Genomic DNA, 27,399 nt, shown 5'->3' with positions numbered 1-27,399 from the left:
TGTTATTGATCTGTTTTTAATTATCTTAATATCCTTATTGGCTAACTACATTTGTCAGTTAATCCATTCTCAATAGTAAAAGTAGACTGAGAAAACATGTTCCCTTATTCCTACTCAGTTCATTTTCCTGTCTTGTAATGCTTTTAATTTAAGGAGATGAACTGTAATCATTTCCAGTAATACATATTTTTTCTGTATATTATTAATTATAACAGAGGATTTAAAAAATTAACAGCAACTCAAAACACTTTAGAATTCTTACTAATCTATCCTATTTTCACTGTATTGAGGGATACCTCTTTTTAAGGTCTTTTTTTTTTACAAAATATATATGAACAAAGTAGCAAATTAATAGAATGATTTGTTTTGTCCTCTTGTTAGGGCTTTTTACATCATTTATATATTTCAAAGGTTTTATAAATTATTTATCAACTACTCATTGTAGCATCCTTGCTGAGATAGTCAATTAGCTGAAGAAGAAGTACTGAGGGTTGGCAAGTAACAAGTAATATTACTTGCACATTACAGATGAAAAACTGAAGCAGAAAAATTAATTGACTGGACCATGTCTTACACAGTCAGTGGTAGTACTGATGTCAGACTAGGAACCTGGGGTTATTCACATCAAAATCAAAAAAGCATTAAGAGCCTGGGGCTGGTGCTGTTCTTTGTTATATAATACAGTACTTTCTAAATCATTATCTTATATTCTCCTTTTGTGGCTCTATATGAATCCAAGGAGGAAAATTACTGTTAAACTATATACCTTTTCATTAAACTAACAGTATTTTTCTTTTTATAAATATTTTATTTATTTATTTTTAGAGAGAGGGGAATGGAGGGAGAAAGAGAGGGAGAGAACATTAATGTATGGTTGCCTCTCACATGCCCCCTTCTGGGTCCTGGCCTGCAATCCAGGCATGTGCTCTGACTGGGAATCAAACTGGGGACCCTTTGCCCTCACTCATGCTCAATCCACTGAGCGACACCCGCCCAGGCTAACACTATTTTTCTTGTGTCAAATAAATATTTAGCTTCTAAAAGTATTGTAGAACATTGCCATGTTTCTCCTCAAAATAACTCATTATTAATATTTTCATTTTTAAAATTACAATGAAAGGTCACATCAAGCCCAGTAGTTTTATTTTGGAGGGTAGGATCTCTTTCAACTTGTAACAATGACCATAAGAATTACAAAACAATTTTTGTTTACTCATACATTATCAATAATAAAAAAATCACATGTTTGCCAGGTATGACACTATGGAGAATTATATAACTTTGTGAATTATATAACTTAAATTTCCAACAACTCTATCAAGTAGATAGTCTCATTATCTCTCAGTTTTAAAGATGAAATAACAAAGGTTTAGCAACATTAAGTCATGAAACTGTAAACTGATTTAACCACTTACTAAACCAGTTGCCATTTTCAATAGTTGTTTTAAAGCATACTAAACAGTATTTTCTGTTGATGGATTCCCACTGAGATTTATTTTCAAATATGCAAGCACTTCACATAATATTTTTGAGACATTACTCTATAAGGTGATATTTTATTGATAGCCCTACAGAATCTGGCTTTTAATACTGCCAACTGATACTGCCAACTAATATTAAGTGACACCACCACCTCTTCCTTGATTTCTACATTTGTTCTCCAAACATTTTACATCCCAACTCCTGCATATCTGGTCTACACATCCAGGTGATATTCCCCATCTTCAGATACCTCACTGTCAGGGCTGCCTTGTGACAGTAAAAGCACACCTGCTAGGAACTATGGGTTTGAGAAGGAGTCACAAAATTGTTTAAGTCATGAAAAAATAATTCTAAAATGTGGAAAAAACCTGTAAAACTCCAGTAAAGAGCTATTTAATATTTTATCACTACTATCGCTACATTTCTTCAACTGCAGAGTCACTCAGCTCTCATCTATTTAGTTATCTATAAATTCTATGGAATATTTTATTTGGGTACATTTTAACACATTTGGTAAGAGGTAGGGGGGAGCTTCCAAAAGTGCCATTGCCTAGGAATGAGACACAGAAGTGACTTCAGAAGGAGGCTGCAGGCAGGAGAATGAGAGAACAAATGTACTTTGGAAGACTGATATACAAAAGCCAGAAATTCATGACTTAGTGAGTGGCAAAGGATAAATGTAAGGTACTTACAATGACTTTCGGGATGGCTTCTAGATTTTTAACTTGGATGAGTGATAGGATGGTATGCTTTGGTGAATGCCAGAGAAACAGTAGCAGCAGCAAAAAATATAAGAATGACACTTTCTCCTATTGCAATGCCATATTTAAGGAAATATAGTCTTTCTTTGTGAATGAGTGAAAATGCATTGATTAAACACATACATTCCCACACATGTTAACACCTGCTCTTCTACAATTAAGTATTTTCTGCATAGTGTTTAAATATCTCTTCCAAATGAAATAGTGCTCAAACACTCCAATATGCCTCTTTTCAGCCAGAGAGAAAAGCTGTTGCTATGACTAACTATGTTTGAACATATTTTAAATATATGTATAATCATTGACAATTTATCTGCTTTGCATACTAGTTTCCTATATAATATCTAATATCTCCCTTTATTGAAAATGCCATCACTCAGTATTATAATTAAGATTTTCATCCTTATTATGTCTGAGTATTAGAATTGTTGGTTAATATCTTTATTAATACAATGATCTTAAGCACAAAGTTTAATAGTCTTCTCCACCATCACTATCTGTTATTTAAAGCATTTTCTATACATTCACTTTAAATGGTATTTTCAGATTTTTCAAGCTTTTGAAGTCAGTGGGATAGACTCTACAGAGAAAAGGGAATGCTGAAGAACAGCTGTATGAATTAAACAAATTTAATTAATTAAGAAGATATTACTCTAGCTATTAAGAACTATATTATTTTCATTTTTCAGGTTATCTGTCTAATTTTCCCAAAACCATTTATTAAATAAACTATCTTAAAAAATTTTTTAATTATTGTTTTTTAAGTATAGTTGTCTCCATTTTCTCACCTCCACTCTCCCCCACCCCAGCCATCCCCACCTCCCACCCTTGATCCTAGCCCCCTTTGGCTTTGTCCATGTGTCTTTTATACATGTTCCTTGACAACCCTTTCCCTTAATCCCTCCAATAGTCCCTCCCTCCTCCCCTCTGGCCCATTATGTTTTTGCCTCCTCTGTCATATATTAACTACTATTAAATATATAGGCATGGTTTATTTCTGGGCTCTCTATTCTGTTTCATTAATCTGTATTGGTCTGTTTTTATGTCAGGACCATAGTGTTTTGATTACTATGGTCTTGTAGTATAGTCTGATATACTACGGACTATAGTCTGTAGTGTGATTAGGTAGTGTGATTCCTCCAACTTTGTTCTTCTTAAGAGTGTGGTTGCTATTCAAAGTCCTTTGTGGTTCTATATAAAGTTTTGGAATATTTGTTCTAGTTCTGTGAAATATAAGTTGACCAAAATTTATTTGGTATTTAAGTAAAAAATAGAAGATATATTTTTCATTTTCGCCAATAATTTTATTGGATAACATATTCACAGTTTGATTTTTCTGCCTTCTGCCATATTTAAGGCACTTCATAATTCATTCTTCCCCAAATTTTTATCTTTTTAAGCAAAGAACTCTTCTAGGTACCTTTTGCAGTCTTCCAGGGAATTGAAAATTTCCCAATAAAATAATTTTGTAAAGATGGAAATAAATGGAAATCTGAAGGTACAATGTCTGGTGAACATGGTGAATAAATGAGAATTACCTGGTCAAGCTATAACAGTTTTTTTTTTTTTTGTCATCAAACAAACATGCAGTCTTGCATTATCCTGATGGAAGATTATGGGTTTTCTGTTGACTAGTTCTGGATGCTTTTCATTGAGTGCTGCTTTCAGTAGATCTAATTGGGAGCAGTACCTTTTGGAGTTTATCATTTGGTTTTCTGAAATGAGCTCATAATAGAGGACTCCTTTCTAATCCCACAGTATACACAACATCACAACTTCTTTGGATTAAGACTAGCCTTTGGTGTGGTTGGTAGTAGTTCATTTCACTTGCCCATGATCTCTTCCATTCCACATAATTGCAAAGTAGCCTCTTTTCATTTCACGTCACTACTTGTTTTAAAAACAGAATATTTTTCTTACTTTTAATTAGAGAATCACATGCAGAAATAAGGTTAAGAAGTTTTTGTTTTGTTTTGTTTGTTTTGTTTTGCTTTGCTTACCTTATTGTAACCCAAACATCAAAGCCATTAACATAACCAGTCTGGCACAAATTATTTGAATGCTTGATTTGGATATTTTGAGTATGTTGGCTTTCTCCCATGTGGTATAATGCTCATTGTACTCAATTAATGTCTCAGTTTGATCTCTATCTACTTCAACTGGTCTATCCTACCATGGAGATCTTCAGACCATAACATCACAAATCACTTTTGACATATTTGATCAGTTACAGGACCTTCTCCATACACTGCACAAATCTTTTTGTTTGTTTGTTTGTTTTGGCTTTCAGTTGCACTTTTACCTTTCTTGAAATAATGAAGCATAATGTGATGAAAATGTTGTTTATTTTCTTTTATCTTCAATATTAAAATGGTCGCACAAAATTCACCAATTTTGATTTTTTTAATTTACACTGATATGACAACTATCAAAATACAATCTAACAAAATTGTTTTGAATAAAGTTGAAGACAACTGAGCATTACTAGAGTCATCTTACCCAAAAAACGCAAACCTTTAACATTTTTTTAAAAATTTTATTTATTTATTTTTACAGAGAGGGTACAGGAGGATGAGAAGGAGAGAAATATCAATGTGTGGTTTCCTCTCATATGTCCCCTACTGGGGACCTGGCCTGCAACCCAGAGATGTGCCCTGACTTGGAATTGAAACAGCAACCCTTAGGTTTGCAGGCTGGTGCTCAATCCACTGAGCCACAGCAGCCAGAGACAACCAAACTTTTTTGACAACTCAATATATAATTGGTATCTTGATAGCAATCACATTGAATCTGTAGATTGCTTTGGGTAATATGGACATTTTAATGATGTCATTCTTCCTATCCATGAACATGGTATATGCGTCCACTTATTCATATCTTCTTCAGTATTCTCATGCCACATACAAGAATAAACTCAAAATGGATTAAAGACTTAAATTTTAGATTCAAAACCATCAAAATCCTAGACAAAAACATAGGCAGTAAAGTCTTAGACATTGCTCAATACAATATTTTTTTCCCATGTATTTCCTTGGGCAAGGAAAACAAAAGAAAAAATAAACAAATGGGATTATATCAAACTAAAAAAATGTTTGCACAGCAAAGGAAACCATCAACAAAATGAAAAGACACCACATTGAATGGAAGAACATATTTGCCAATACATCTGATAAGGGGCTAATATCTGAAATTTATAAAAAACTTATAAATCTGAACACCAAGAAAACACAAACAATCCAAATACAAAATGAGTCAAAGACCTGAATAGACACTTCTCCAGAGGCCAACAGACATCTGAAAAAATGCTCAATGTCACTAATCATCAGAAAAATGCAAATTAAAGCCACAATAAAATATCTCACAAATGTCAGAATGGCTATCATCAATAAATCAACAAATGAAAAGTATTGGCAAGGGTTTGGAGAAAGGGGAACTCTTTAGCACTATTGGTGGGAATGCAAATTGTTGCAGCCACCGTGGAAAGCAGTGTGGAATTACCTCAAAAAATTAAAAATGAAACTGCCTGATGACCCAGCGATTCTACTTCTGGGAATTTACCTGTATAGACCCAAAACACTAATTTGAAATAATATATGCACCCTTATGCAAGTAGCAGTGTTATTTACCATAGCCAAGATTTGTAAGCAGCTCAAGGATCCATCAGTAGATGAGTGAATAAAACAGTTATGGTATATTTACACAATGGAATACTACTTGGCCATAAAGAAGAAGAAACTTACACTTTGCAATAGCATGGGTGGTCCTGGAGAACATTATGCTAAGTAAAATAAGCCAATAAGAGAAAGATAAGTACCATACAATTTCACTCATGTGAAATCTAATGAACAAGCTGAACTAAGAAGTAAAATAGAGACAAACTCAGAGAACAGGCTCACAGCTCTGGGGTGGAGATTTTAGGGGTAGAGGGATGGAGCAAAAAAGAAAAAGGACTCATGGACATGGACAACAGTGTGGTGATTGTTGGGGAGCGGGTTTGGGTGGAAGTAAAAAAGGTTATAGAGGGAGATAAATAATGATGAAAAATACAATAAAAATAAGAAATATACATTAATATTTATATAATATATAATGGGTATATTAATAAATAGATTAAAGTGAGATAATCTATGAATAAAATATCTTAAAATATGTATTAAAAGATGTGGTCAAATCACTATGTTAATAAAATTAAAACATTTTTGTAAGGTGAGAGATTAATAAATATGTATTAGTCTAAGAGACAAATTATCTGGAAAACATCATGACATTTCATAGATTATCAAAATCACCTTATTATCAAGATAGATCATCTCTTCTACCAGCTCTATTATGAGTATTGGAAATATCATAATGACTATATTTTATTACTAAGTACATTCAAGAAACTAAAGTGCTGAACACTGGTTTTAACAAATAAGAAAACAACTTATCTGAGGTTACAATCAACTCAGAAATTAAAATATCTCCAAATAGGAATTTTTCATTAACTGTAGTAAAAATTACTTGAGTGTGAAGAGTTTCTATTTTTCTAGTTTGTGCTCCAAATTTCACAAAAGGGTTCTGAATATGTATTATGCAGAGTACCAAATAAATATTTAACAAATAAGAAAATTTTAATTTATTACCTTGTAATACCAATTATGATTTCTCATGTATGAACATGTAAAAGATTTTAAATTTAACAGTATGAATTATTAATATCTTTATCCAGTTATGTGTATCAAACATACTTATTTGAATGCTAATTAGAAGACCTCATGTTCTCCTGTTTTCTGGGCTGTCATTTTGACATCACTGTCATTCATGCCACCTCTTGACATTGTTATAGTATAATTGAAGAATAAAAACTCATAGAATAAGCACTTTCAAAAGAACAAAATAAAAATGTTCAGATATGAAGTTAGTGTCATGTGAAGTTACACATCTATTTAAGTGCTTCATCTGAAGAAAGCCCTCAAACCATGCTGCACGTGTAAATCACCTAAGATAACTTTTACCAATGGCTGAGCCCACTGTCATACCTTATTTTTGTCTAGGTTATAATAATTTTTGATGAGGAATTCTATTTTACCAGTTGCAAAGGCAGCACACTAGTTGATAGCTAAGTGTGTGTGTGCACACACACACACATGTACATGATTCCCAGTGGTTTAACAAAATGTGGGACAGGATGAATCATAACTGTAGAATTTAAATGCCATTTACCAAGTTATTAAAGTGCAAGAAAGGAGGGAAAGTAATTTAAAGTCAACTCTTTTTTATTTACTCAAAAACAAATCTTGAAGAAATTTTTAGGAAATCAATACAAAAATGCTAGAACACAAAAATCATGTTGCTTTCTTTACTCCCTAGTTCGTGACAATGCAAACAACAAAAGTTAACCTGGAATTTAAATTGAGGAGGACTATATTATATTAGATACAGCCAAACAGGATCTAATTTGCCATTAAGTTTTTTTAATAAATCAAATTTATGTTCCCTTCCCTCTCTCTATCTCCTTTTGTTCCCCCAACCTTTTTTCTCCTACTGAAAATGTGTTTCTGTGCTTATTGTTTTATTATAGTTCAATAGTAAAAGATCATAAATGCAGGGCAGAGGCACTTCAAAAAGGTAAGAAAATGCCTCTACACTTTTAAAACATAGAGATAGCATTTCAAAATGAGATACAAAAAGCAAAATTTAAAAAATTTAATTATGGATAAAGTTTCCAAATAATGTTATCATCCCTCATAAAGAATCAAAGAGGGATGAGACATCATGGGAATGTGGTATTGTGGATGATTAAAATAAGCTCTTATTGCAATTTATTATATATGCCACATTCAAAGGATTTAGAAGACAGAGATTTGAGTACTATCATTATTACTTGTTTGCCATTTGATGCTGGGAAAATCATATTTACCTCTTGGGTTTCAGTTTTCATGCCTCCAAAATGTGGATTCCCAGACTAAGAAAAATACTTAAAGTCTTTTCAATGTTATGACCTTTCTGTTTTTGTGCCCTTTATAAAGCCCAAGTTTTCACAAAACATAGCATCCTTCTAAAAAGCCTTTACTGAAAGGAAAAGCTATATATAGAAAGTCCATTCAGTGTCCAGGGCCTTCTCCAGTCTGACTATTTATAACTAGGTTTGGCCCTGTAGAGCAACACACTTTCCTTAACTAATAACTGCCTGGCTTTCTTGGAGTGAAAGACAAGTTTTATATTTTTCTACATGTTGATTTAAGAAACCTTTTGAAGCAAGAATATTTTTAATATACTTATTGGATTGGTGAGTTGTTATGTGGCCTGGCATGGAATGTGATAAAAAAAGTTGCATTTCTGTTTGGAAATACATATAGTCTGTTTTGATCATAGACCACTTATAAGATATACATGTATAACCATTTTGAGCCCCTACTGTAAGTATTCCTTCTAATTTTTCCTTATGAATTTCATGACAATTTACTTAAATTTCAATTTAGGTAGAAATTTATAAATTTCTGTTAGAACTTATTTTTATTCCTATGACTCACTGATTTTATTTTAGTACAGAGGACTTCACCAAATTCGTAAACATTTGATACAGTTAAAAAACAAAAGAATAATAATAATTAAAAAACCTCAAATAAAAACTGAGAGAGAGAGTGAGTTGATTTTGTGGAAGCTGCAGTATGCTAACTTTTAAATTCCTTTTTAAATAAATGGATTTTGCTCCTCTTGGCAGTACATGAGATAGCAAGAGCAGATTACAGAGAGACAGCTGCAGTACTATGGCCGTCCTACCCACCTATGGGAAAATACAAATAATAATTTTACCAGCTAGTGATTCTGAAATTGCCCTTAACTTTGTCTTTATAAAAATTCTCTCAAAATTGCATTTTATAAATAATAAGACACAAACTTATAAGAGGGATTTTATATCCATATTCAAGTCATTTAACAGTAGGTCTAGATAGAAAAAGATGGAGGTGAGGTAGGTGGGAGTGAAGCCCAGTTCTCCCTGTGCCCAGCTGGAACACCTAGCCCATCTTCTGAGAGAGTGAACAGCCAATGGAATCCCAGCTTATATGTAGTTCGGAGACCAAATATTGTAGAGGACATTGAAAAACAGACAGGGAGGAGATTGTGTTAGGACGTTAAGTCCCTGGGATCTGTGCAGGGACCGAGGCTGCTGTAGCCCCCCGCCTGGCGCCTGCCACAGAATGCAGGGAAGAGAGTTAGATCACTAGCTCCCCCCCCCACCAGAGCAGGGAGGGCAGCCTGGCACCAGGAGGAACCCAGATGCTTGAAGTCACTGGGGGGAATAAAGACAAAGTGAGAGACCCACAGCTGGTGTACACCCACTGGGACTATGGACGCTGGCTAGGTCATTACCAGATAAATTGGGAAGTTAGGTGACACCTGGAGAAGGGAGAGGAGTTGTGTCAGACCCTGGCCCAGATAGTCTAAAGACTTGTTAGAAAGTTGGGCTGTGTGAAAAGCCCAGTGCTGGTTAATAATGGCAGGCAGCTGTTTTGTAAGGAACTCTCTCAGAGCAGCTGGCTTGCCCCAAGGGTGATTTGAGCTTCAAGCCTGTGCTTGACTCAGACCTCTAGCCTGGCAGCTGAGTCATGCCACTTGCATGGAGGCTAACTGGTAATACTTGCCCTGCGGCTGATTCTTGATTCTTGCTTCTAGCGGCACCACTGGCCCAGGGCTGATTTGAGCCCAGCGCCAGAGCTCGACTCTCCCAGCTCACCTGTAGGCCGAGTGGTGCTACCTGCCTGGACATGGGCTCCAGCTAGAGTGGGCTCAAAAAGAGCAAGGAGGAGGTGCACTGCACAGACCTCAGTGGAACTGGTGAATTAAAGGCATAAGCCTGGCACAGATGGACAGTGGGGGCCTGGCAACTCACAGAGGACCAGGGCTGGAGGCTGGACTGCTGTGAATATTGAGGCCCAGACCTGGCTCCCATCCTTGCAAAACATAAGAAGGGAGAAAAGAAAAGGACAGCCCATCTCTTCCTGTGGCATCCAGGAAGACCATTGAGCAGAACTCAATGGGTTTAAAGTCAGTAGGAGGCTTATTTTTTCCTTTCCTTTCTCTCTTTTTTTCTTCCCCCAAGTGAGACAATAAGATAATAAGTTGTGAAGGGTCCAGAGACAGAGGCAAACAGGGAGCACAAGGCTAACCACAAAACCTGAGAAACTGAGAAAAATGTCATTTTGCTATCCCATAGAACTGACATTTTATTGTTTATTTTATTATTATTTTCATTCTTTTTACTTATTTTATTAGCATTTTAAAATTTCTTTTGTTTCTGTTTAGTTTTCTTCATTGTATTTCTCTGTATAGGCACATGGTTTGATTGGTTTTCCTTATTCTCTCTTTATTTTATTTTAATTTTCCCTTTTTTTACTTCACTTGTGTTCTAATAACAGATTACTCTTGATCGGATACTTTATATTCTGGTTATCAAAATCATATATTTCTTGTCATATTATTGTTGATTCAGTACTATTGTAAATAACTGTTGTCCCATATAATTGTAAATACTACACAGCAACCCTCCCTGATCTAAGCCCACTTCACTTTATTCCTGAGCTTTATTATTATCATGGTTAACTTTATTCTCTCTCACACTATGCCTACTTTCTAACCTTTACTCTCACTATATCTCATCATCTAACCTTGCACAAGGGCTCTGTTTTCTGGATTCAGCTCACAATCCTCCTCCAATATAACAAGAGTCTTGTCTCTCTTTCACCTTTTATAAAAAGTGGCTAGTTGGGTGATATATCACAGTTAACACTATACTTATCCAAACAATCTCCCATCTCTTCTCCATTTGCTGGTACCTTAAATCCAGTAGAATACTCTTCCTCTGTCTTAATCCATTTTGCCTACCCCCTGCCACTGATCACATACAAAAATAGGTGGGAGCTGTGAACATCAGTATACCTGCTGGAGGAGAAAAACCACCAACAAAGGAACTGCCAAAAGATAAAAACCAAAGTACAAGAGAGGCCACACAAACAAAAGAAAGGGCAAACCTAGAGCATCCAGACAAGATCAAAGAGACCACACCAATAATCCCATAGAATTGCTACCATAGAAGTTCATCCAACAAAGATGGCTAGCAAAGCAAAACATCATGAAGCACAGAAACAAACAAAAGGAGTCACCTAAAATGAGGAGACAAAAAAAGAACATGCAATCAAAAGGAATGGGAGACTCCTCATTAAAAGAGCTAAATGAAATGGAGAGAAGCAAACTATCATATATAGAATTCAAAATAATAGTTATAAAGATGCTCAATTAACTCACAGACAACTACAAGGAACTGAATGAGAACTACAACAGTATAAAAAAGGAAACAGAAACTATACACAAAAACCAAGAAAAAATGAACAATAAGATCTCAGAAATAAAAAACACACTACAAGAAATTACAAGTAGGCTGGATAAGGCAGAGGATGAAATCAGTGAGCTGGAGGACAAGGTAGAAAAAAAAATCCAGAAAGAGCAAGAAAAGGAAAAGAGGCTCAGAAAGAATGAAGAAGAATTAAGAGAAATGTAAGATAATATGAAATGTAATAATATCCAAATAATAGGAATACCAGAAGGAGAAGAAGAGCAAGGGATAGAAAACCTGTTTGAAAAGGTAATGATGGAAAACATCCCTAATTTGATGAGAGAAAATATCACACAAATCCAGGAAACACAGAGAGTTCCAATCAAGAGGAACCCAAAGAGGCCCACTTCAAGACACACCATAATTAGAATGGCAAAATTCCAAGACAAAGAGGGAATCTTAAAGGCAGCAAGGGAGAAATAAGAAGTAACCTACAAGGGAGCCCCAATAAGGTTAGCTACTGACTTCTCAATGGAAACCTCCAAGCAAGAAGAGAATGGCAAGAAATATTTCAAGTAATGAGAACCAGAGGCCTACAACCAAGGCTACTTTACCCAGCAAGGCTCTCAATCAAGATAGATGGCCAAATAAAGAGCTTCCAAGTCAAAAGAAGTCTAAAAGAATATGCCTCCACCAAACCAGCTCTACAAGAAATACTAAAAGGACTGCTTTAAGGGAAGGAAGGATAAGAGGGAGACAGAGAGGAACACAGGTACAAAAATGGCAATGAATAAGTACCTATCAATAATAACCTTAAAAGTAAATTGATTAAATGCTCCAATCAAAAGACATCGAATAGCTGAATGGATAAGAAAGCAGAACCCACACATATGCTGCCTACAAGAGGCCTGGCTCAGGACAAAAGACCTACATGGACTGGAAATGAAGGACTAGAAACAAATATTCCAAGCAAATGGTCAGGAAAAAGAGCTGGGGAAGCAATACTCATATCAGACAAAATAGACTTCAAAAAAAAAAGGGCCATAAAAGAGACACAAAAGGTCACTTCATAATACTCAAGGGAAGAATCCATCAAGAAGATATTTATAATGTTTAACCCATAAACATTATAAATATATATGCACCCAACATAGGATCACCCAAATATATAAGGAAAATCTTGGAGGACTTCAAGAAAGATATTGATAGCAACATAATTATACTAGAGGATTTTAACAACCCACTGTCAAAAATGGATAGATCTTCTAAACAAAGTATTAAGGAAGATATTGAACAATGTCCTGGATCAAATGAACTTAACTGATATATAGAGAGCCCTTCATCCCAAAGAAGCAAAATACACATTCTTTTCAAATGCGCATGGAATATTTTCAAAGATAGACCACATGATAGGACACAAAACAAGCCTCAACAAATTAAAGAAAATTGAAATCATATCAAGCATTTTCTATGACTACGAGAGACTGAAACTAGAAACCAAACTCAAGAAACAACTAAAAAACACTCAAACTCATGGAGACTGAAGAGCATGCTATTAAATAATAAATGGGTCAAGAATGAAATTAAGGAAGATATCAAAATGTTTCTGGAAACAAAATAAAATAACCTCACAACAATCTAAAACTTATGGGATACAGCAAAGACAGTCCTGAGAAGGAAGATCATAGTCATACAGCCCTACCTAAAAAAGATAGAAAGATTTCAAATAAACTACCTAACCCTACACCTATAAGAACTGGAAGAATAACAACAAAGACAGCCCAGAGCAAGTAGAAGGAAGGAAATAACCAGGATCAGACCAGAATTAGACAGCATAGAGACTAAAAGCACAATTTTAAGGATTAATAAATCCAGGAGCTTGTTCTCTGAAAATATAAACTAAATTGACAAGCCTTTAAGCAGAGTCATCAAGAAAAAAAGAGAGAGGACCCAAATAAACACAATCAGAAATGAAAAAGGAGAGATTACAATTGATCCCACAGAAATACAAAGGATTGTAACAAATTACTATGAACAACCATATGCCAAGAAATTTGAAAACTTAGATGAAATGGACAAATTTCACAAAACATGTAATCTTCCAAAAGGGAATGAAGAAGAAGCAGAAGGCCTGAACAGACCAATAATAGCTGATGAAATTGAAGCATTAATAAAAAACTCCCAACACACAAAAGTCCTAGGCTGGATGGTTTCACAGGAGAATTCTATAAAACATTTAAGGAAGAGCTAACCCCTATCCTTCACAGACTAGTCCAAAAAATCCAAGAAGACAGAAGACTCCCAAACTCTTTTTATGAAGCCAGCCACATTCCAATCCTAAAACCAGATAAGGACACAACAAAGGAAAACTTCAGGCCAATGTATCTGATGAACATAGACACTAAAATCCTCAACAAAATATTGGCAAACTGCACCCAGCAATGCATTATAAAGATCATACACCACGATCAAGTGGGAGCCATCCCAGGGATGCAAGGATGGTACAATATTTGCAAATCAATAAACATAATACATCACATAAACAAAAGCAAAAACAAAAATCACATGATCATATCAATAGATGTGGAAAAAGCATTTGATAAGGTACAGGACCCATTTATGTAAAAAACATTCAGCAAAGTGGAAATAGAGGGAGCATTCCTCAACCTAATAAAGGCCATATATGAGAGACCTACAGACAACATCATACTCAATGGGCAAAAGCTAAAACTTTCCCACTAAGATCAGGAAGAAGACAAGGTTGTCCATTTTTACCACTTCTATTCAACACAGTATTGGAAGTTCTAGCCACAGCAATCAGACAAGAAAAATAAATAAGGATCGAGGTTTGATTCCCAGTCAGGGCATATGCCTGGGTTGTAGGCCAGTTCCCAGCAGGGGATGCACAAGAGGCAACCATACATTGATGTTTCTCTCCCTCTCTCCTTCCCTTCCCCTCTGAAGATAAATAAATAAACTCTTTAAAATTTTAAAAATAACTAACTAACTAACTAAATAAATAAAAGGCATCCTAATTGGAAAAGATGTAATAAAATTCTGATTGTTTGCAAATGACATATTAGTGCACACAGAAAATCCTACAGACTCCACCATAAAACTGCTTAACCTAAAAATGAATTTGGAAAAAAAGTGGGATACAAAGTCAATATTCAGAAGTTGAAAGCATTTTTGTATACCAACAACAAAATATCAGAAACAGAAATTAGGAAAAAATCCCATTTGATAAAGCAACAATAAAAATAAAATACCTAAGAATAAACATAGCCAAGGAGGTAAAAGACCTGTACCTAGAAAACTACACAACACTGAAGAAAAAAATCAAGGAAAACATAAGCAAATGGAAGCATACATTGTGTTCATGGATTGGAAGAATTAACATCATCAAAATGTCCATACTACTCAGAAGAATTATAGATTCAATGCTATACCTATTAAAGTACTGATGGCATATTTCACAGCTATAGAACAAACACTTAAAAATTTATATGGAACCATAAATGACCCCAAATAACTGCAGCAATTTTGAGAAAGAGGAACAAAGTAGGATGAATCACAGTACCTGATATTGAATTGTATTACAAGACCACTGTAATCAAAACAGCCTTATACTGGCATAAGAACAGACACATGGACCAATGGAACAGAATAGAGAGCCAAGAAATAAACCCAACCCTCTATGGTCAATTCATATTTGACAAAGTGGTCATCAGCTTAAAATGGAGCTAGAATAGCCTCTTCAACAAATGATGTTGGGAGAGCTGGACAGCTACATGCAAAAAATGAAACTCTACCACCAACTTACACCATGCACAAAAATAAATTCAAATTGGATAAAAGATTTAAATATAAGTGTGACACCATAAAAGTCTTTCATGAGAATATAGGCCAGACAGCAATATTTTCACTGATATGTCCCCTAAAGCAAGGGACATAAAGGAGAGGATAAACAAATGGGATCTCATCAAAATAAAAAGCTTCTACATGCTTAAAGTAAACAGCATTAAAATGAAAAGAGAACCAACCATATGGGAAAACTGATTTTCAAATGATACCTCAGACAAGGGTTTGATCTTCAAAATATATAAAGAACTCACATGACTCCACTCTAGGAAGACAAACAACCCAATTAAAAAATGGACAAGGGACTTGAACAGACACTTTTCCAAGGAGGACATACAAAATGTCCAGAGACATATGAGAGCGTGCTGTACATTGCTAGGCATCAGAGAGATACAAATTAAAGCCACAATGGAATACCAGTTCACACTGGTGAGAATGGCCATGATAAACAATGCAACAAACAACAAGTGCTGAAGAAGATGCAGAGAGAAGGGAACCCTAGTGAACTGTTGGTAGGATTGCGGACTGGTGCAGCCACTGTGGAAAACTCTATGGAATTTCCTCAGAAAACTAAAAATGGAACTCCCTTTTGATCCAGCAATTTCACTGATGGGATTATATCATAAGAACCCTGAAACACTAATCCAAAAGAACCCATGCACCCCAATGTTCATAGTAACACAATTTACAATAGCTAAGTGCTGGAAGCAACCTAAGTTTCCATCAGTAAATGAATGGATAAAAAAAAAACATAGTATATTTACACAATGAAATACTATGCAGCAGAGAAGGAGCTCCTAACCTTTGCAATAGCATGGATGGAACTGGAAAGCATTATGCTGAATGAAATAAGCCAGGGGGTGGAAGACAAATACCATATGATCTTACATTTAAGTGGAACCTAATTAACAAAACAAACAATCAAGCAAAATATAGCCAGAGACATTGAAATAAAGAACAATCTGACAGTAATGAGAGGGGAGGTGGGAGGGGATAATGGGGGGAAGGGAGGAAGGGTTTTCAGGAACATCTATAAGGGACCATGAACAAAATCAAGGGGGGGTGGAATCAAGAGAGGGAGATAGAGATAACTGGGGTGGGGGGAGAGGTGGGGAGAAAAGGCAGAAATGTTTGTATTTGAACATTAAAAAAATTTAAAATAACAGTAAGTGTAATATAGGTAGTATGCTAAAATGTAATGGGGTGATATGTAAATGGCTAAAACTAGATAAATTCTGTCCTGCTATATCAGTAGTCTGAGGTCCACGCTTTCATCTCATGGATACTTCTGTCATAAACCTTGGCAGATCTAGACTTTGGGTTCTGTGCTGGCTTTATAATTAGCCTTAGAGTCATGGGGATTTATCTATACTTTCAAGAAGTTTTATTGTTTACATTCCAAGTATCAATTACAGTGCTGGGTCCTTCTAGTACAGAAGTAAACACACAGAAAATACAAGGATAAATCCCTTTTCTACCACATTGACCTTTTTTCATTAGTCATCTACCAGTCATCCAACATGTGTCTTCACATTGAGTACTAACTAGGGGTCAGATGTTAATCCTGGAGGATTTAACTGCGAATGAGATGATGGACAAGCCCTGATTTTGATGTCACTAGTGTCTTGTCTTGCCATATGATGGGATATCTTCATTATTCCCTTTGCGCTAATTTTTTTAAATCTCAAGTTGCTAATGAAGATAAAATTATTGTTCTTAGTTTTAATAAGCAGCTATATCAAGAAGACAATCTATGAAAATTATTTGTCTTAGTACTTAGTACTTAGAAAGTACTGAAAGGGTTAATCTGCTCTCTATGTAAACTCCTGGGATTAAGCCACGGGCACCAAGATCACTAAGTGTACTCAATAATGAGATAAAAATGGAAAAAAAACATCATACTGTTATTGTATCCCTTTTCCTCTAAGGAATTATCTGATAAACACCATGAACTCCAAGGGAATTGAAAACAGCTTCCTGTAGGGTAGGTTATATTTCCATTTTTTTCCAAGCAGACATATCATGTCCAGCCATCAGCACACTTAATTTAAGGTGGTTGAAAGTATGAGATTGAGACCCTACCTGAGTGGAAACCTTCGTGTCCTTAATTCATTGGACTTCTTTTTCTTTGATCAGACCTTTAGACTTCTGCCAGAAATTGCTCCTTTGGGGAAACCAGGCCTTCCCAGAGCTCAAGGAACTGAAATGAAGACAGCAGGAGAAAGGAAAATTAACTATACATATAGATCTCAGTTTTTTAAAATCTTAAGTAAATGTTCAAGCACAGGGTTCTAAACAGTTTAATAAAAAATTAAGGGAAATTCACAGTTTATAAGTCTGAATACTGACAAAGTGATCACATGAAAAGAGTCCAAGTAGCATTTGGGTCTTCTAGCTAAGCAAAGACTGCAGAAAAAGCCCAGGTATCATTTGTTCATTAAGACATAAAGTGACACCAAAAAAGACAAGTTTTCTTATCTTTTTTAAAAAAATGCTACCTCCTTTCTTTAGTTTTTGCCTAAATTTTCAGGCAATTATTAATTTAACTAAGTTTAATTACTCATGAAAATAAACATAGGAACTTGCAGAAGGATATTTCATAGAGAATTTTAATGTGCAATGTCCATTGCATACAAGTACTGTGACACACAAAATGTACACATATGTACATGAGCACAGGTACACTTGTATCTCTTTTTGTGATGGTGCAGAGGGACAAGGAAAAATCTGTTGACTGCCAATCGGTGATTTAGAAAGATAGTTATGAGGGTAGAGGGAAAGGCTACAACAAGTGAAGCAATAAAATCCTGTGGCTGTGCTTCCAAAATAATAATTGCAGTGTTCTGAGCAACTAAAGGAGTAAGTGGTCTCCTCAAATTATAGTCACACCTGTTCCAGGCCATCTGCCTATAAATTCCACACCATTATTCATGGAAAACAAGTGACAGTATCTCTCCTTCCCTTTCTCCACTAGCCACTCTCATGTACATTATTTTTCTTCTTAAAGTTATGCTCTTTCCTACTGTTTAAAAATATTAGGATCTAGAAGGAGTAATACATAATGTGCTCTGTCTTGGTACTTCTACCAGTGATGGCTTTGTAAAGAGAATTGGATAGTTAGGGGTCATAAATTGTTTGGGCCTGTATTTCTTAATGAATATGTAATTATTCTTTATCTTTATTAATATTGATGTGGAGGAAAAAACCAAGTGACTCTGAAAGGATTTGTAACTTTAATTCAAAAAGCAACAGTTCTTGATATTGCCCCTGTGGAAGAACCCACTGAATAAATCAGAGATACTGTCTTTGAATGCTGAATTATTTTCACCGTTTAATCTTGTATATTACTCATGTGTACCACAGGCATGATTCCACCTCAAAGGTAAAGATGATCTTCAACATTGATTATAGGCAAAGTCTAAAGTACAGGGAAATATTAATGCAAGATGCTATAACAATTTTAGTTAATGCATTTTATGTTATCAAAATTGATGTATCTTTATTCCAGCCTATAAAGGCTTTCATACATTTCTTACCCAACTTTTTCCAAAACCTCACAAGGAAATAACACGATCATTCCATGATTTTCATTTATTTATTTTTAAGTATATTTTATTGATTATGCTATTAGTTTTCCCAATTTTTCCCTTTACCCCCCTCCACTGCCCTGCAGCCCCCACCCTTCAGCATTCTCCACCTCTTAGGGTTGTACATATAAGTTATTTGACTTCTCTGTTTCCTACACCATTCTTAACCTCTCCCTGTCTATGTTACACCTACTAATTATGCTTATTCCCTGTACCTTTCCCCCCATTTTCCTCTCCCATTTTCAACTGAAAACCCTCCATGTGACGTCCATTTGTCTGATTCTGTTCCTCCTCTAGTTGTTTGCTTAGTTTTTATTTATTTATTTATTTTAGGTTCAGTTGATAGTTGTAGGTTTGTTGTCATTTTACTGTTCATAGTTTTTGATGTTCTATTTCTTAGGATCTACATCCAAGATTACTCTATCCAGCAAAGCTTTCATTTAGAATGGAGGGGCAGATAAAGTGCTTCTCAGATAAGGTCAAGTTAAAGGAGTTCATCATCACTAAGCCCTTATTATATGAAATGTTAAAGGGATTTATGTTCATCAATTTCAATCACAGTTGACACTTATTATTTCCAAAGATACTGGCATATGTGTTATTTTTACAAATTGCTTCTTTGGCAAAATCTGATGTTCACAGGGACCTAAAAAGGCATTATCACATATAGCTTTGCAGGTAGATTGCCAAACATTTTACTTAGAGGCACAATAGAATGTTGAAAAGGCCATTCTCTCTCTGTCTTTGCTATTCAAAGGTCACTTACCATCTTACTTTTTATTAGCAAACTCACAAATGTTCCATAAATTTATACTACTTAATGTTTAAACTTTTTTATTTAATTATTTTTCAAGTATAGTTTTCTGTCTTTTACTCCCATCCCAACCCACCCCCCCCTGCTCCCCACCTCCCTCCCATTTCTACCCCCCTTAGTTGTTGTCCATGTGTCCTTTATACTAGTTCCTGTAAATTCTTCCCCTTTTCCCCTGAAAGTCCCTCCCCTGTCCCCTCTGCTCACTGTCCCCCTGTTATCTATTTCAGTGTCATTGTTTTTATTTTGCTTGCTTGTTTATTTTGTTGTTTAGCTTCCTGTTAAAGGTGAGATCATACGGTATTTGTCTTTCAGCACCTGGATGTGATTAAAATTCAACATTCTGTCTATGGTATGGCTCTAATTTTACATTATTTTTATTTGTGCCAAATATGGAGGTTTTCAAAAGAGTTTTATGCTTAACTATTAAAAATACTTAAAATAAGTTATTCAACATTTTTCTTTGTGTTTTCTTAAACAGCATTTTTTTTCCTTGCCCAGCACAGGGCACACACAGGAGTTCATCTTTTTTTTTTTCCCTCGAACACTTTACTCATCTGTTCCACTAGCTCACGTTTGTACTACTTCTCAAAAAGTAGCATTAAATCATTCATCCATGTACTTATTTTTTAAAATACATGGATGTACTTTTTTAAATTTATTTTTTATTAAAATTTTTGTTGTTGTTGTTCAAGTATAATTGTCTCCTTTTTCTCTTTGCCATTTTCCCCCACCCAAGCCATCCCCACTTCCCACCCTTGATCCTACCTGCCTTTGGTTTTGTCCATGTGTCCTTTATCGATGTTCCTGAAAACCCTCACCCCTTTATCCCCCATTATCCCTTCCCATCTCCCCTCTGGTTACTGTCATTTTGTTCTTCATTTCAATGTCTATGGTTATATTTTGCTTGCTTGTTTGTTTTGTTGATTAGGTTCCACTCATAGGTGAGATCATAAGGTATTTCTTTCATCACCTGGCTTATTTCACTTAGCATAATGCTCTCCAGTTCCATTCATGGTAATCTTTTTAAAATATATATATTTTATTGATGATGCCATTACAGTTGTTCTGTTTCCCCCCTTCATTCCCTTCCACCCTGCACACCCCTCCCCCACCATCCCCCCCTTTAGTTCATGACCACGTGTCTCAAGTTCTTTAGATTCTATATTTCCCCTACTATTCTTGCCCTCCCCCCTGTCTATTTTCTACCTACCATCTATGCTACTTATTTTCTGTTCCTTCTCCCCCCTTCTCCTTCTCCCACTCCCCTGTTGCTAACTCTCCATTTGATCTCCATTTCTGTGGTTCTGCTCCTGATCTAGCTGTCCTCTTAGTTTGCTTTTGTTTTAGGTGTGGTTCTTAATAACTGTGAGTTTGCTGTCCTTTCACTGTTCATCTTTTTTATCTTCTTTTTCTTAGGTAAGTCCCTTTAACATTTCATATAATAAGGGCTTGGTGATGATGAACTCCTTGAATTTGATCTTATCTGAGAAGCTCTTTATGTGCCCTTCCATTCTAAATGAAAGCTTTGCTGGATAGATCAATCTTGGTTGTAGGTCTTTGGATTTCATGATTTAGAATACTTCTTTCCAGCCCCTTGTTCAGCTGACAGTCTGATGGGAAGCCCTTTGTAGGTGACCGTCCCCTTATCTCTTGCTGCTTCTAGGAGTCTCTGCTTCATTTTAATCTTGGCTAATGTAATGAAGATGTGCCTTGGTGTGTTCCTTCTTGGGTCCAACTTGTTTGGGACTCTCTGAGCTTCCTGGATTTCCTGGAAGTCTATTTCCTTTGCCAGATTGGGGAAGTTCTCCTTAATTATTTGTTCAAATAAGTTTTCCACTAGTGGGTGTTCCTCTTCCCCTTCTGGTATCCCTATAATTCGGATGTTGGAGTGTTTAAAGATGTCCTGGAGGTTCCTAAGCCTCTCCTCATTTTTTTGAATTCTTGTTTCTTCATTCTTTTCTGTTCGGTCATTTTTTTCTTCCTTCTGGTCCACTCCCTTGATTTGAGTCCCAGTTTCCTTTCCATCACTACTGGTTTCCTGTGTATTTCCCTTCATTTCAATTAGCTTAGCCTTCATATGTTCCTCTAATTTGTGACTTAAATCAACTAGTTCTGTGAGCATCCTGATCACCAGTGTGTTGAACTGTGCATCTGAGAGTTTGGCTATTTCTTCATCACTTAGAGTTATTGGCTCTGGGGCTTTGAGCTGTTCTTCTTGAGCCATAATGTTTTGCTCTGTTCGTGCCTCTTATGTTTGAGGAGCGGAGCCTTAGATGTTCATCAGGGCGGGGCCACCCATGTAGCTGGTTTGTGACACTGTATGTGGGGGCGGGGTTAGAGAGGGACAATAGTGGTCCCCTCTGCTGCTTCCCGTCGCTGGTGCCTGTGTGGTCTGGCTCACTGCTAGCTCCTTTGCCAGTTATCTGCACGCGAATGTGTGACTGTGGTCAGCCCTCAGTGGGTCCACTGCCTTGTGCCCTCAGTGGGTCCACCCGCTGCTACTCTACACCTGGGATCCACCCACTGCCTGTGCGCCTGGGTTGTGTGTCCGGTTGGTCCAGTGGATCCTTCCTGCTGACCCCGCTCTGCTGCTGGCTCTGCCTCTCTTACTGGTTTGGCTGAAGGGTTCGTTGTTGTCAGACTTCCATATAGTTCAATTTTCTGTGGTTTGGCTGTGTTTTTGTTGCTAAATTTTGTTGTTTTTAAACTTGGTTGTGAGAGAAGGCAGAGTGATTCCATCTATGCCTCCATCTTGACAGAAGTAATCTTTATTGAACTACTACAAATGGCAAACAGAAAAGGCAGAAAATTTATCTGGGTTGCAATGGAAGTAATGATTTAGGTTAAAATATTTCCTGATAATAGGTATAACTCAATTTATTGGAGATTGCATTTCACTGTGAGGATTTACACACTCAGGGAAAATCAACACCTAAACAATAATAACAATTAAATATAATAGCCACATATTGCGTTCCTGCTTTCTATCTGACTGTAAAAAAATCTCTAAAGTCATTAGTGATGCTTTGAAGATTGCTGATATAACTGTAATCTTCCCTTTACAGATGAAAATAACAATGCTCAGACATATTAAGTTACTTGCCTAAAGTGAAATGGCCCAGGAATGGCATAGTTGAAATTAGCATCTTAGACTTCATAATACCACACTCTATGCTTCTAATCACAATGCATGCGTATTTCATGTGTGTCACTGTGTGTGTGTGTGAGAGAGAGAGAAGAGAAAGAGAGGTAATTAGTTTAATAGAGAACTTCTCCATCAATCAATAATTTAAGAGTTCCAAACTAAGCAAATAATTGGTAGTCACATGATTAAACTAAGGATCTTTGACTTTTGAACTAAGAAAATAGGCTTTCAGAAGGTGAGTCCAAATTTTACATTTACACAAGATAGTTATTACAGAGGGCCAAAGATGAATTTAATAACTGAAGAGCTCTGAATATAATGGAAGCATTCACACTAGCATAATTTCATGATGTGGACAATAGGGGACATAAGAAGCTGGAAAATTCATCTGCAGACTCATTTGTTCCCAGTCTGTGAAGGAAAAATTAAGTAAATAAGAATGAGAAAAGTAGAACAGAGTGGCTAGCAATTCTGGAACTTCGCTTAATGTCCATACTAGGAAAGACTAAACAAAAAAAATCTTGACATGATATATTTAAGGCACTAACATGTGCATATGGTCTCCTTGTACTAAATAACATGGAAGTATAACTGTCAATGTCTAATCTCTGATGATGGAATCATTGACTTTATTTGAAAGTATGAAATATAATAATCAGAAACCCTTAAGAAAAGGAGTAAATATATCATATTATTTTATAATTTTGCTTGTAAAAGAAACTCCACTAATCCTCTTAAAAAGAAAAATTATAAAATAATATGAGATATGTTAAAGAACATTTTGAAACAAATAGAAAATTCTCATTACTGTTACAGAGCTTTTAAAATTTTATTTTGGTTTAGTTTTTAATAAATATTTTCATGTTTACACAGGGGTTGTCAGAAGGTAAACAGCATTTTAAAATCAGCTTTCTTCATTCTTCATTAAGAATTATTATATTTTGCTGTATGGTCTTATAATTATAATAGGATAACTAGTTTTCTACTAAGTGGATATAATTTAATTTCTATTGTTGACTATTAAAGGTGGTTCCAATTTTTTGCTATTAGAAATGAAATGCCAATAAACACCTTTATTTATATAACAATTTTCTAAATATAAATTATTAGAAATTTCTAGAATTTTAATTAATGTGTAAAAACCATAAACATTTTAATCTTTTTAGATATTTCCAAATTACTTTTCAAAAGATCAAACCAAATTACATTCAGAGAACTTTGCAGGGAGGGCTGGGGTGGTGGGGAGGGGTAAGGGAAAAAGGTAGAAAACTGTACTTGAAAAACAATAAAAAAAAAGAACTTTGCCAACAAAATATACATAATTTTTAATTCTGCTAAATTAATAAATTAAAAACCCGTGTTATATTTCTTTAAATATTTTATTACTAATAAGGTTTAGCATTTTACATATAATATGTATATATATGTAAAATACTAATTATATTTTCTCTTGTTTGTCATCTGTCACTTTTTTTTTTGTCTTTTTGTAAGACAGCTAAAGAAAAATCATGTGGCAGGACAAATTGATATTCTAATAAATCAAACCAACTTCAAATGAATTTTCAAGACTAGAAATATGTTCTGACTTACCAGCAAGTTCCTTCTAATTCTTCTTGATGACTACTTTTTATTTTATTTTTGAAATTATATTTTATCAATTATGTTATTACAGTTGTTCTGATTTTTCCCCCTTTGCCTCCCTCTACCCAGTACCTGCCATTTCCTTAGGTCTTAGAATATCCTCCTGCCATTTTCATGTTCATGGGTCATGAATATAAGTTCTTTGGCTACTTCATGTCCTATACTATACTTTACGTCCACATGGCTATTCTGTAACTACCTATTTGTACTTCTCAATCCCCTCACCTTTCACCCATTCCCCCACAGTCCCCTTCCATCTGGCAACCATCAAAAGCTCTGTGTATCCATGAATCTGTTTTTGTTCTTTTTGTTTTCTTAGTTTGTTTTTCATATTCAACTAATGAGATGTATTTTTGCCATTTTATTATTCATAAGTAAGATCTTCTTCTTAAATAAGTCTCTTTAACATTTCATGTAATAATGGTTTGGTGATGATGAACACCTTTAGTTTTGTCTTGTCTGGGAAGCTCTTAATCTACCCTCTTATTCCAAATGATAGCTTTGCTGGATAGAGCAATCTTGGCTGTGAGTCTCTGCTTTTCATCACTTTAAATATTTCTTGTCAATCATTTCTACCCTGCCAAGTTTCTTTTAAGCAACCAGCTGACAGTCTTATGGGAACTCCCCATAAGTAACTAACTACTATTATCTTGCTGCTTTTAAGAGTCTCTTTATCTTTAACCTTTGACATTTTAATTATGATATGTCTTCAGGTAGGCCTCTTTACATCCATCTTATTTGGAACTCTGTGTTTCCTGGACTTGCATGTCTATTTCCTTCACTGAATTTGGGAATTTTTCTTTCATTATTTTTTCAAATAGATTTCTAATTTCTTGTTCTTTCTCCTCTCCTTCTGGTACCCCTATGATGTGAATGTTGGACATCTTGAAATTGTCCCAGAGACTGCTTACACTTTCCCCATTTTTTAAATTCTTTTTTCTTCTTCTTGTTCTGATTGGTTGCTTTTTGATTCTTTATGTTTCAAATCATTGATTTGATTATTGTCTTCATCCACTCTATTGCTGTTTCCCTGTAAATTGTTCTTTATTTCAATTAGTGTATCCTTTTTTCCTGACTGGATCTTTTTTATGCCGTCGAGGTCCTCACTAAGTTCCTTGAGCATCCTTATAAACAGTGTTTTAAACTCTGCATCTGATAGATTGCTTATCTCTATTTCACTTGGCTGTTTTTCTAGAGTTTTGATCTGTCCTTTCATGTGGGTCATGTTTCTTTGTCTCCTCAACTTGGCAGCCTCCCTGTGTTTGCTTCTCTGTATTAGGTAGAGCTGCTTTGACTCTGTGTCTTGGTAGTATGACCTAATGTAGTTGATATCCTGTGGAGTCCAGTGGCAGAGCCTCCCCTATAGGTGCACCCTTTGTGTGGGCTGAGTACACCTTCCTCTTTTAGTTGAGCCTTGGTTGGTTTTGGCAGATCAATGGGAGGGATTTACCCAGGCCAGTCAGCTGCGAGCACCAGCTGTGACCACTTACCACCAACCTATGCTGTCTGTCCATGGAGGATAAGCTGCGCAGGGACAGGGTGGTGGTATTTTGATGTGGTCTATAGCAGTCCACTGGATGCACTGGCTCTGAGGTGGCCTGGGTAATGCAGACCGAGGTCAGCCCCCAACAATGTTTTGCTCAGGGCCATTCTGCTTGACTTATAAAGCAATCTGAGTTAGCTGCTACTTGTGCTGGGCTTGGAGATTCCCAGGCAAAGCCAAGCTGTGAATCTAGACTGGCTGCTGCTATTCAGGTCAGGGGGTCATGGAGACCAACTATTGATTATTCTATAGAATTTAAGAAGTCATAAAGTATGAGCCAAGATCAGCCATTCATATGGCAAAGAAGCTTGGGTGGGCCCATACATTGTGTGGGTCAGAGTTTCTGGGGATCTCCAAAGTGGGTTAAAAGTGTTAGCAAGTTTGATGGAGTCTTAGATATGGCACTAGTTTACCAGCTCTGTGGGAGGAGGGTTCAGAAGAGGGACAATGGCCTCTGTTCACCTTGATGCCAGACACTTCGGTTCATCCTCATATGCCATGGTGCCTTTCAAAGTGCTACCTCAGTACTGGAGTGAGTCTGAGAAGGTGAATCCATGTGTAGGTTCTTTAAGAGGATGTGCTTGAGGCTCCAACAGTTTCTTCCACTGACTCTATCCCCACTGGTTCTGAGGCCATAAGTTGTGGGGCCTTATCTTTCCAGTATGGGAACCAGGGCTGGGGGGACTGGTGTGGGAAGGCACTCCTTACTTCTGAGGTATCCCTCCTGAATTTTTATCCACCACACATGGGTGAGAAACCAGCCAGTTCTGCATCTGCACCCTCCTACCAGTATGGATGGATGTGGTTTCTTTACATGTGGTTTCTTTAATTCTATGGTTGTCAGGATCAGTTCTACTTGATTTCTGATGGTTTTGAGTGATGGTTGTTCTATATTTTAGTTGTCATTTTGATGTGTTTGTGCAAAGAGGTGAGCCATGTCTGCTTATGCTGCCATCTTGACTAAAAGTCCTCTCCTTAATACTATTTTTAAAAAGCCTTCACTACTCTCCTCAAGCATCCTTCTGTTGTCTCTACTTTCTTTGCTGTCAGCTGATGAGTTGCCTCATCTCTCACTAAGAAACTAGAAATCAGTGAATAGCCTACTGTCCAGTCCATTAGTTCATTAACATTCACACTGATCTTTGTATTCTCTTTTATTACAAGAGTTAAAGTTAAAAGGCCACTTGCATTACCTATGGAAGGTATTCCATTTTGTCTATATTCTCAGGTACTTCATAGCACTGTATTT

The 27,399-nt window shown here is 35.9% G+C and overlaps 1 protein-coding gene across 2 annotated transcripts in view; it reads right to left on the bottom strand.

Annotated features, from left to right (window-relative positions):
* PKIA (cAMP-dependent protein kinase inhibitor alpha) overlaps positions 1-27,399 on the bottom strand; it is a 114,980-nt gene that overhangs the window by 21,813 nt on the left and 65,768 nt on the right. For both annotated transcript variants that reach the window (XM_053661233.1, XM_037130465.2), the window contains one exon: positions 17,503-17,620. The gene's annotated coding sequence lies outside the window, so the exon portion shown is untranslated. The remainder of the gene's footprint in view (positions 1-17,502; positions 17,621-27,399) is intronic.

Source organism: Artibeus jamaicensis, unplaced genomic scaffold, assembly GCF_021234435.1.
Source record: "Artibeus jamaicensis isolate MK-2021 breed Jamaican fruit bat unplaced genomic scaffold, CSHL_Jam_final scaffold_916, whole genome shotgun sequence".
Lineage (NCBI taxonomy): Eukaryota > Metazoa > Chordata > Mammalia > Chiroptera > Phyllostomidae > Artibeus > Artibeus jamaicensis.
This window is presented reverse-complemented; position numbering and strand designations above follow the sequence as displayed.